Here is a 9178-nt window from a genome sequence, read left to right as displayed (position 1 = left end):
CTTGTTCAGGGATAAGGCGTTCATATGTAGGAGACGGTACGGTTGAGAACAGCCTTTCAAACAGCTTGTATGTGAATGGCACAGTAGAGAGATTAGTTGTAACTCTTCGAGATTTGGGGTCTTTTCCCGGCTTCAGCTTTGGCTTTGGCTTCGGCTTTGGCTTTCCTCCGTAATGTAGGGATGTTGGCAGAGTTCAGCCACTGAAATGCTCCAGGGATTGACCTGTTCTGAAAGGACATTTGTCAAGTTTACCTCTGTAGCTCTCTCCAATTGAAAAAGTATTGTGAAGTCGTGAGACCATAGTGAACAAGCGGCAGTGGCCTTTGGAATCTTAGTTCTTTTGGGAAAGTGGTCTGGGTTTCCTTGGTTGTTCATAAGGAGTTGGTGATCAACGTGATCACCTGTGACCTGTGATCTTGATTATGGCTTTTTTGCAGTCTTTGCTGAGGACTGTAATAGCTTTTTCTAAAGGCTTTTCTGCAGCTGTGTGTGGCGTCAGTTAGGTGGATGCAGTCTTGCCATTTTATCTTACTGCTGTCTGTAATACTGTAATACACAGATTTGCCCAGCGTCTATGAGTCGTTCTAGCAGTGCTTGATATGTCCTTAGTACAACAACTTTGACTCATCTCCTCGTCTTTAGGGATGCAATCTTGAGGGGTCCTGTGCCAAATTTTTCCTCGTTAGTCCCCTTACATAAATATAGCATATCGCCGAAAAACATATCAGAATGCAATTCAAAACATAGAAACTATGGGTGCGTTCGAGCACTCTATTTAAGCGAACCAAAGCGAACTGAACTAAAGCATACCGTACCGTACCATGCCAATTTTGGTGCGTTCGAGCGCTCTGTGGAGAAATCGTACCTCACGAGTTATTTTTAGAAAAGGTCACGTTTGTTTACAGCAAGAATGTCATTCAACTCTCGCTTGAACTACTTACAGCTGTCGCCGTCCCCCGTCCCGAACAAAGAGAATGATGTTTTTGCATTGTGACGTAGGCGCATGATACGCGCATGCTCAATGAACTTTTGGTATGCTTTGGTACGCTTTTGAAGCACATCGGGAAGTGGTCCACTCTTGTCTCGGTACAGTATACGGTACGGTACGGTACACTTCTGGAGCGTTCGAACGCTCCTCTGGAGCGGGTATGGTACGGTACAGTTCGCTTTAGGAGAGCGCTCGAACGCACCCTAATGTTATGTTAATATAATGATGATGATCAGCTATTTAACACAAAGACACACACACAAAAAATGAGGGAACCATTTCATCAGCATGCTTTTTTTTTTTTCCATACAGCGTGCGTACCAAATCCGTGTGGAAATGTTGGAAACTGTTCTGAAACATTGGTCGACTTTGAGTGCCACTGCAGCAGGAATTTTACCGGAAAGACATGCTTTGTTGGTAGGTATAAAGAGAGGCTTCAGTGATTCAGGCCCAGATTTCAAAAGAAAGAAGGAGGCGCATGGGTCCGACAGCAGGCAAACAAGGCCCGTGAGACCGACACTAAGCGAAAAAAAGCCTACAAGACCTTCACTGTGTACATTAGTCCAGGACTCGTAAGCCTTCGTGTTTGCCCTGTAGGCCTTATTCTTTCTGTGTATTTTTCTCTCTTTTTTAGGGGGGAGGCGCAATGTTAGACTCATGGGCCTTATTTGCCTGGTGTCGAGCTCGAGGCGTGTATGACTCGTGGGTGTCGGACTCGTGATGTGCACCCGACATAAGCTGTGTGGATTCTTACAATTGTCTATTATTTTTTGAGTATGCTTATGAAATTTGCAGTGTCATATAAATGGAGGTGATACACCAATAATTCTTATCCAATGTTATCGGTCCGGTGATGTAAGAATGTGCCTCTTGTTTACTATGTTGTTTCTTTGTTTATTGTCAAGAGCTTGATGCAACTTGAACAAATAATGTTCCAAATTCACAATTTGATTATAATCAAAATCAACTCTGTGAATCCGAGAACGGCCTTTTGAAAGGTTGCATCGTGTAAACTGCTTGATGGTGCATTTTGAGAACTATAGCAATCTCAGAGTAGTCATGGAAGCAGTGTTAAGTTAGCTGAACTTGGAGCTCCATTTTCATTCTTTTTTCTACTTTTCGTTTATCGTATTGTTGCAACAGCCCAGTGTCCAGAGGGATGGTCTGCGCGTAACTTTGAGACTGAGTCGTGTTATCTTCACCAATCTAACGCTCTGACATGGACCGCCGCGAGGGACTCCTGTGTTCAACTTGGCGGATACCTAGCAGCCATTCAGACTCCCAAAGAGATGACGTCAGTTAGGGAATATCTGACGTCAATTTTCGTTGACCAATGGGTATGGATAGGCTTGAATGACCGCGTCAGCGAGGGAACTTTTACTTGGACCGGGTTTGGTGGCGCTCTACCCCTGTCCAGCAGCTTGTGGAATCCCGGCGAGCCAAACAATGCTTTGAACGAAGATTGTATCGTGACAAATGGATATAATTTCAACGATGACGCGTGTCACGATCTCCATCCCTACCTATGCGAACTCCATCTGTGATGAACAAGAACATTAAACGTTGCTTATAAATAATATGTTTTTCCTCTTCTTTTTTTTTTTTGGGGGGGGGGGGGGGGGGGGGGGTTCGAATAGCGACCATCCAACACTTGTCTTTTTACCCATATCCTGCATTCTCATGCACAATTTGATTTTCTCATATAGATTATGGATTTGGATATGATCGGGTATGTTTTCATCCCAAATACATGATAAACATGATATGATTTTCAATTCTTATGGTGATTAGATTCTGGACTTTTTTTTTTCTTTGTGTGTGTGTGTGTGTGTGTGTGTGTGTGTGTGTGTGTGTGTGTGTGCAATCATGTGATGGGAATGATATTCACAATTCTGACTCCCGAGAGTATAATACTTTTGTTTCAGGTGATGTTGGTTCCTTTTTTTTTTTCGAAAACACTGTAACTGGATCCAGTCCAAACAACTCGTATAAAAAATGTGTTAAAGATAGTCAGTTTGTTAAATTCAACTCTTTCCCTCAAAATAATACTTTGGGATTTTCCACACTCGTCACACATAGCAACATGACGTCCTTGCGGGGCTTAAAATACACCAGTACAGCCTTGATGGCATATTAATTTGATGAGGAAAATGAGACAAAACACCCAACGGAAGTTAATGGTTGCTTGTACAAACAACATCTTGTGTCACGGCGCTTAGGTATTACCTTGCAACGCATCTATGCACTAAGTTTGGCAGAGGGAAATCATTATGCCTTTTGATTGTCTTTGTTATCACCGGCATCACCATGACAACAATATTAGGTAATAGATTTAGCCTTGCTTCACTCATGTCATGGAACGATGAGAACTATTACCAACAAAACAAAACAAAAATAATTATGCTATTGCCTCTATTCTATGAAGGAATAAGGTGTCTACTATTACCATCAACGAGACGCCATGCGGCGTTCATGAAGAAGCATGAGTACGGAGATAAATGAAAGAAAGAAACAACAGAAAGCAACAGAGACAAAAACCTGGGTGAATTTGACTGAAATCAATTAGTTAAGAGAGGCGAGGATTAATCTTCAAAGTAGGCATGCCTATAAGCAATAATTACAAGGCACTTTAACCCATTATGTAGGCCTCTGGGGCTCAAAGCCGTGGATCGTAACACAATGGTATAACGTGTACACAAGCATTTAGGCGAAAGATTTCCCTAGTGATCATGTAACGTAGATCCAAATGACAAAACAAAAAGACCAATGCGAATTTTTACATCAGTGTTCTTAACGTATCGTTACATTGATGAGAAGCCCCAGTGGATCATCCAAAATTCATGTTAGAACATCTTTAGATATCTAACCTTTGATTAATTTGTTTTATAAAGCAGCAACTTACTGTGGAGTCCTGACTGTATAGACTCCATTTAAATGTAAAATGTGGTATCCATGACTAAGCCATAAGGCTTTGGATATTCATTTATTATAATCATCTCATTAATATGCATGTCTCAGATTTTATGTTATTTGTTGTAATATTATTCATTGAGTTATCCATATGCAATACCACTCTTTGTTCTCCATCACCATATTTGGTACCCTACCATCCCAACAGTGAAAGGTATCTTTGAAATGAGTGAGTACTTAGGAATGTCCGCTGACCACAAAACTTGCCCCGTGCAGGGTGAATAAACCTCACTTGAATTTTGGCTTTCAACCTCTCAAGTCATGTGTGCTTTGTCTCCTTTCTTGTGAATGTGAGAGTGAGTGTAAAACTGGACCATGTGACTATTTGAAAGTTTCCCTAGTACATTAAATAGAATAAACTTCAGATTGTTAGTTCTGGAGCTTAAAGAAAAGATGGAATGAACGAACGTATAAAAGTGAGTCACACTTTACGGGAGATTCATCAAATCAAAGCAAATCAAATCTTGATACTATCAAATAAGGAAGACTTTGATAACTCTATCACCAACCAAAACACACAGTGACAAAGGGCGAGCGAGAGAGAAAGAGAGAGAGAGAGAGAGAGAGAGAGAGAAAGAAAGAGAGAAATCGGGAGTCAGACAAGGAAAATTGGAAAGAAATGTAAATAAAAATTAATTTCTGTTTAGTTATATGAGAAGCAGCGATTTTTGTGGTAAACCCTAACATTCGCATTACAGAAGACACGGTGTACATATTGAATTTTCAAGGTAAACGAACTAAAAGCACCAATTTTTTGATTGATGACAATGGATGTGTCAACGCAAATTGAATCAGACCGAAATGAATGACCGTAAATTCAAGCAATATAAGGCCATAATAAGTTATATTAAGATTCTTTCAATTTGATAACCCTTCGTCTAAAATCTTGAGTTAGAATGAATTGTAATTCTTATATTTTACAGAAAATGCTTTCTATATTCTTTCTTCAGATCCCCATAATGGGTTGCTCAGTTGTACGGCAGCTGTATATGTTTTCACATGCGTCTGCCAACAAGTTCGCGATATTAACGACTATAATTGTCTGGCTGAGTGTTTTTGATGTGCTGGTAATAAACCCGTTATAAATCACAGATCTGCAGTGATCAAAATCATCCATGCAGATCAATCTGTCCCTGTAGTAATTACGATTTAATGAGGAATGTGCGGATAGCAGCACGGCATGCGTGTTCATTTAAAGTGTGTATGTAGCAAAGGTGGATCTGCGGTGTTATGAGGCCCTATTTATACATTTTAAAGGTGATCTAGATACTACATGTCGTCAATTTTGCGCCCTATTTCTTCACAATGTGTCATTGTTGCTACATATTTATTTGCCTCTATAGCCGCGGTTTATCGGATAGTGCAAAAGAAGTGACTATTTACAATTTGACAGTGACAAATTGAAAATTGCCGTATGTCCTGCGAGAGTTCGAGTGCATGTGATGTAGCTTTGAATGGAACTGTGTTAATATACAAAATAATGCACATGTGAATGGGCGTTAGTTTAGTGGAGATGCAGCGCACTCGAGGATATCTACCATGGTGTAACATGCACGAGGCGCAGACATGTTTTGCGTGTTGCACAACATTGTAAATACCCAAAAATGAGATGCATCCTCATTATAACGTCACGAACTTAAAACTGTGCATTATTTGTTCTATAAAATGGCTCTATGATATTAATATTTTTTCCATTTAGCCCTACCTTCATCGGTAAATATAATTGAGCTACATGAGCCAAGATGTCCGAAGAAATATTCTAAACACACTTAATACCAGCTTATACATTGTTTACTGACTTTAGTGCACACTGCTAAAAGATGCAATTGTGACGTTGAGACTGATAACGGCAAGTCAGGTCACGCGGTGCGTCTCTGAGCGGACCTGAAGCCTACCAGTCATCATTAGTTCGCGGTCAGAGGTAAAAACTTGTAATGCCCGCTGGGCGTGTTAAACAACATGGAAGACTAGTCCCGTTAGCGTGTGTGTGTGTGTGTGTGTGTTTAAGACAGCACAGATTGGGGACCCTAACCCTAACCCTAACCCTAGCTCTAACCCTAACCGTCAAACCCAACCCTAACCCTAACCCTAAACCCTAACCCTAACCCCACGTGTTTCCCATAGGTTTAATACGAGCCATGCCCAAATCTGTGCCGTCTAAAAAAACGCGTCCCGTTATTGCTCTTTGCAAATCATTTCACTGGGAATCCTACAACCACTGTTAAAATGTGTATGGATACAATTAAACTCATTTTCACTGTGTATACTGAAGCTATGTTTGCATGTTTGTGAGTGTGTATGTCTGTGTGTATGTTTGTGTGTATGTTTGTGTGTATGTCTGTGTGTATGTTTGTGTGTATGTCTGTGTGTGTGTTTGGTGTCTGTGTGTGTGAGTGTGTGTGTTGGTGTGTGTGTGTGTGTGTGTGTGTGTGTGTGTGTGTGTGTGCATGCGTGAGGTGTGGTAATCAAGCCCGGGACAAAATAATTGTTGTTTCGCATGAGCCGTTTGACAGCTATACTCTTGCAGGCACATAGGCCTCGCCGAACGCCCTCTTGCTGTAATTGCAAAAGAAGGTTCAGAGTGCTGTTCAGAGCAGGGAGGTGGTTCAGAGGTAGCTAATTTGTATACGCATACAAATGACGTTTCTGTTGTTGTTTTTTCACTTAATCAAATTGTACAAGTTAATGCATGAGCTTGCCCCCAAGAATACGTATATAATTGATAAAAATGTATGAGTTCATCAGTCCTATTCAAACAAATAATGAGCTTGCTTTTAATAGTGCAAGTGACCAGAATGATTCATCAATATTATCACTTGGGAAAGCATTTGTTTCATCTTTTGCATTGAATGTATTAACAATCTGTTTCTGCCAAATACCATTTTGCCGTCAGATGGATGTCAAGGCGAGAGCAATTGATAGAGATTACTTGAATTAATCATTACGTCACAGATGCGTGTCCTTTGGGCACAAATATTTTTTTTTCTGCTCATGCGCAGAGTGGAGCCCTGAACTGTCTTATCCACTATAAAGAGGTAAGCGATAAAGCCTCAACCGTACAGCACTTCCGAGATTCGTACAAACTTCTTAACTAACTCTTTAACCCTTAGACTTTGGAGCGGGTGAGTAGGATAATGTGACAGGGTCAATTTTCAAGTAAATCGGGCTCAAATAACACAAAGTGTTGAATTACCGAATTTTGCTACCAAAGTCGTGTACACTGTACAAATTTGACAAAGCTCAGTTGACAAGGAAGTGCAAATGATAGAGCTGTGTTTGCTGCTCCTTGATATTATACTTAGTACTAACTATGAGCATTATACTTAGTACTAACTATGGGCGTGCTGTGGCATAGCGAATAAGACTCCCGACTCCCGACCGGAGGAACCGTGTTCGAATCCCGCCCAGTGCTTTCGTCCTTGGACGAGATGGTTTTACCCATCTTGTCCCTCTCGATCCAGGTGTGTAAATGGGCACCTGTTAATACTAGGGTAATAATAATAGCAGGGCCCTCTTGTAAAGTAGTGGAAACACTGAAGAGGCTACCCTGGATAAAAAAAAGACCTTATCATTCATTTCATATAAATATAGCAGTGCCACTAGTGACTGACCGAATTACCCAGGATGGGTGGTGTACGTATAAAAGGCTTCCAGCAAGGCCATGAATGAACTTATTATGATAATTATTAAAAAAATATGAGATATAAAATTATGACACTCGTAAATCCAAAATGGCAGTCTCGCTCACGCTTTCGCGGCTTTGGTTCTCTTATCCACATTATCTTATCTCTACATTATGAAACAGGATGAAGGTCTCAGAAAAGATAAAGAAAATACAAGGCATGCAGACACAAAACAACCAGGGTTTCGTATAAAGCTTGTCAGGAGCTCTTGTTCAACGCTATTCAAACAGTCACCACCCTTTACTGGTCACGGATGTAAATAGTACAGTATGAAACCGAGTTGTATGGCCTTTGCAAAGTTGCTGGACACATAGGGAGCCTTCTTTATCGCATTCAAATACATTAGTCTGGATGTCTATCTATCTTAATGATGTGCGGTTTCAATGATTTAATTCCACTGAACCAAACATTCAAAAAAAAAAAAAAAAAGATCCGAGTATACGGATCAGCATCCATATACTTGGCGGTTTCCAATAATATGACATGAGAGAAATGATAAATACTGGAACGCCGGGGTCAACTTAAAGATTAATGCCAACGCTTTCCTCGTTTGGCTGTGCCGCTGCCATAGTGATGGAAATGATTGTGTTTTCTTTTTCCGGTTTTTGTTAAGTGCTTAAGTGAAACGAAAAGTGAGTATTGTGACAGGAACAGTTTATAACTGTTAAAGGATTCATAATTATTTTAACAGTTATGTTGATTTATTTGTCTCATTTGTGCTGTCCTAATTGTGTATACTGGTTTACACGAATTAATCGATAAATCAACAACAACTTGACCTTTTGTCGAGTTGCATTCATCATTCTATTAATCTCTCTCTCTCTCTCTCTCTCTCTCTCTCTCTCTCTCTCTCTCTGTAATGGCGTTGATACGTCTTTGCGCTATACTGAGAAGTATATTGTTAAGGGATACACAATTATTCTAATTGATGTATGTATACTTTATATTGATTTTTTTGACATATTTGTGGTGTCGTATATATTTGTGTTTATTGGTTTACACAAATTAATCGATATAGTACAATATATTGTAGCAATAAATGGACCTTTTGTCGAGTTGCATTCATCATTCTATTAATTTTTTCACCTTCTCTCTTTTTTTTTTTAGCACGGGTGCTACTGAGACCACCCCCAAATAGTTACACTGTGTCCTTCCTCCATAGACCAATGACCAGTGCATTCAAATTGCGTGGATGATTATTTTCTTAAGTATCTGGTAACATTTGCTATGCCACCCACCCCTACTTCTATGCAATTCAATAAAAAATGAAAAAGAAGATCCAAGTGTAAACCATGGAAAGACACAAGAATTTTATTTCTCTTTACTTCATTTCACCTTGCGCCAAGTAAAATTCTTACCGATGTAGGAAGGGCCTTTGAAAATAGCTGGTAAGGGCCTTATAGAAAAACGTTAGCAGACATCATACCGTATGCCCCCCCCCCCCCCCAAAAAAAAAAAAAAATAAATAAATAAAAATAAAAAAATTAGAAAGGAATAATAAAACGGGACTCTTCGCAACGATAACTTTAAGAATAGT

The sequence above is a fragment of the Diadema antillarum genome, unplaced genomic scaffold (assembly GCF_040938485.1).
Source record: "Diadema antillarum isolate AM-2024a unplaced genomic scaffold, OU_Dant_1.0 scf00000025, whole genome shotgun sequence".
NCBI classification, from domain to species: Eukaryota; Metazoa; Echinodermata; class Echinoidea; order Diadematoida; family Diadematidae; genus Diadema; species Diadema antillarum.
This window is presented reverse-complemented; position numbering follows the sequence as displayed.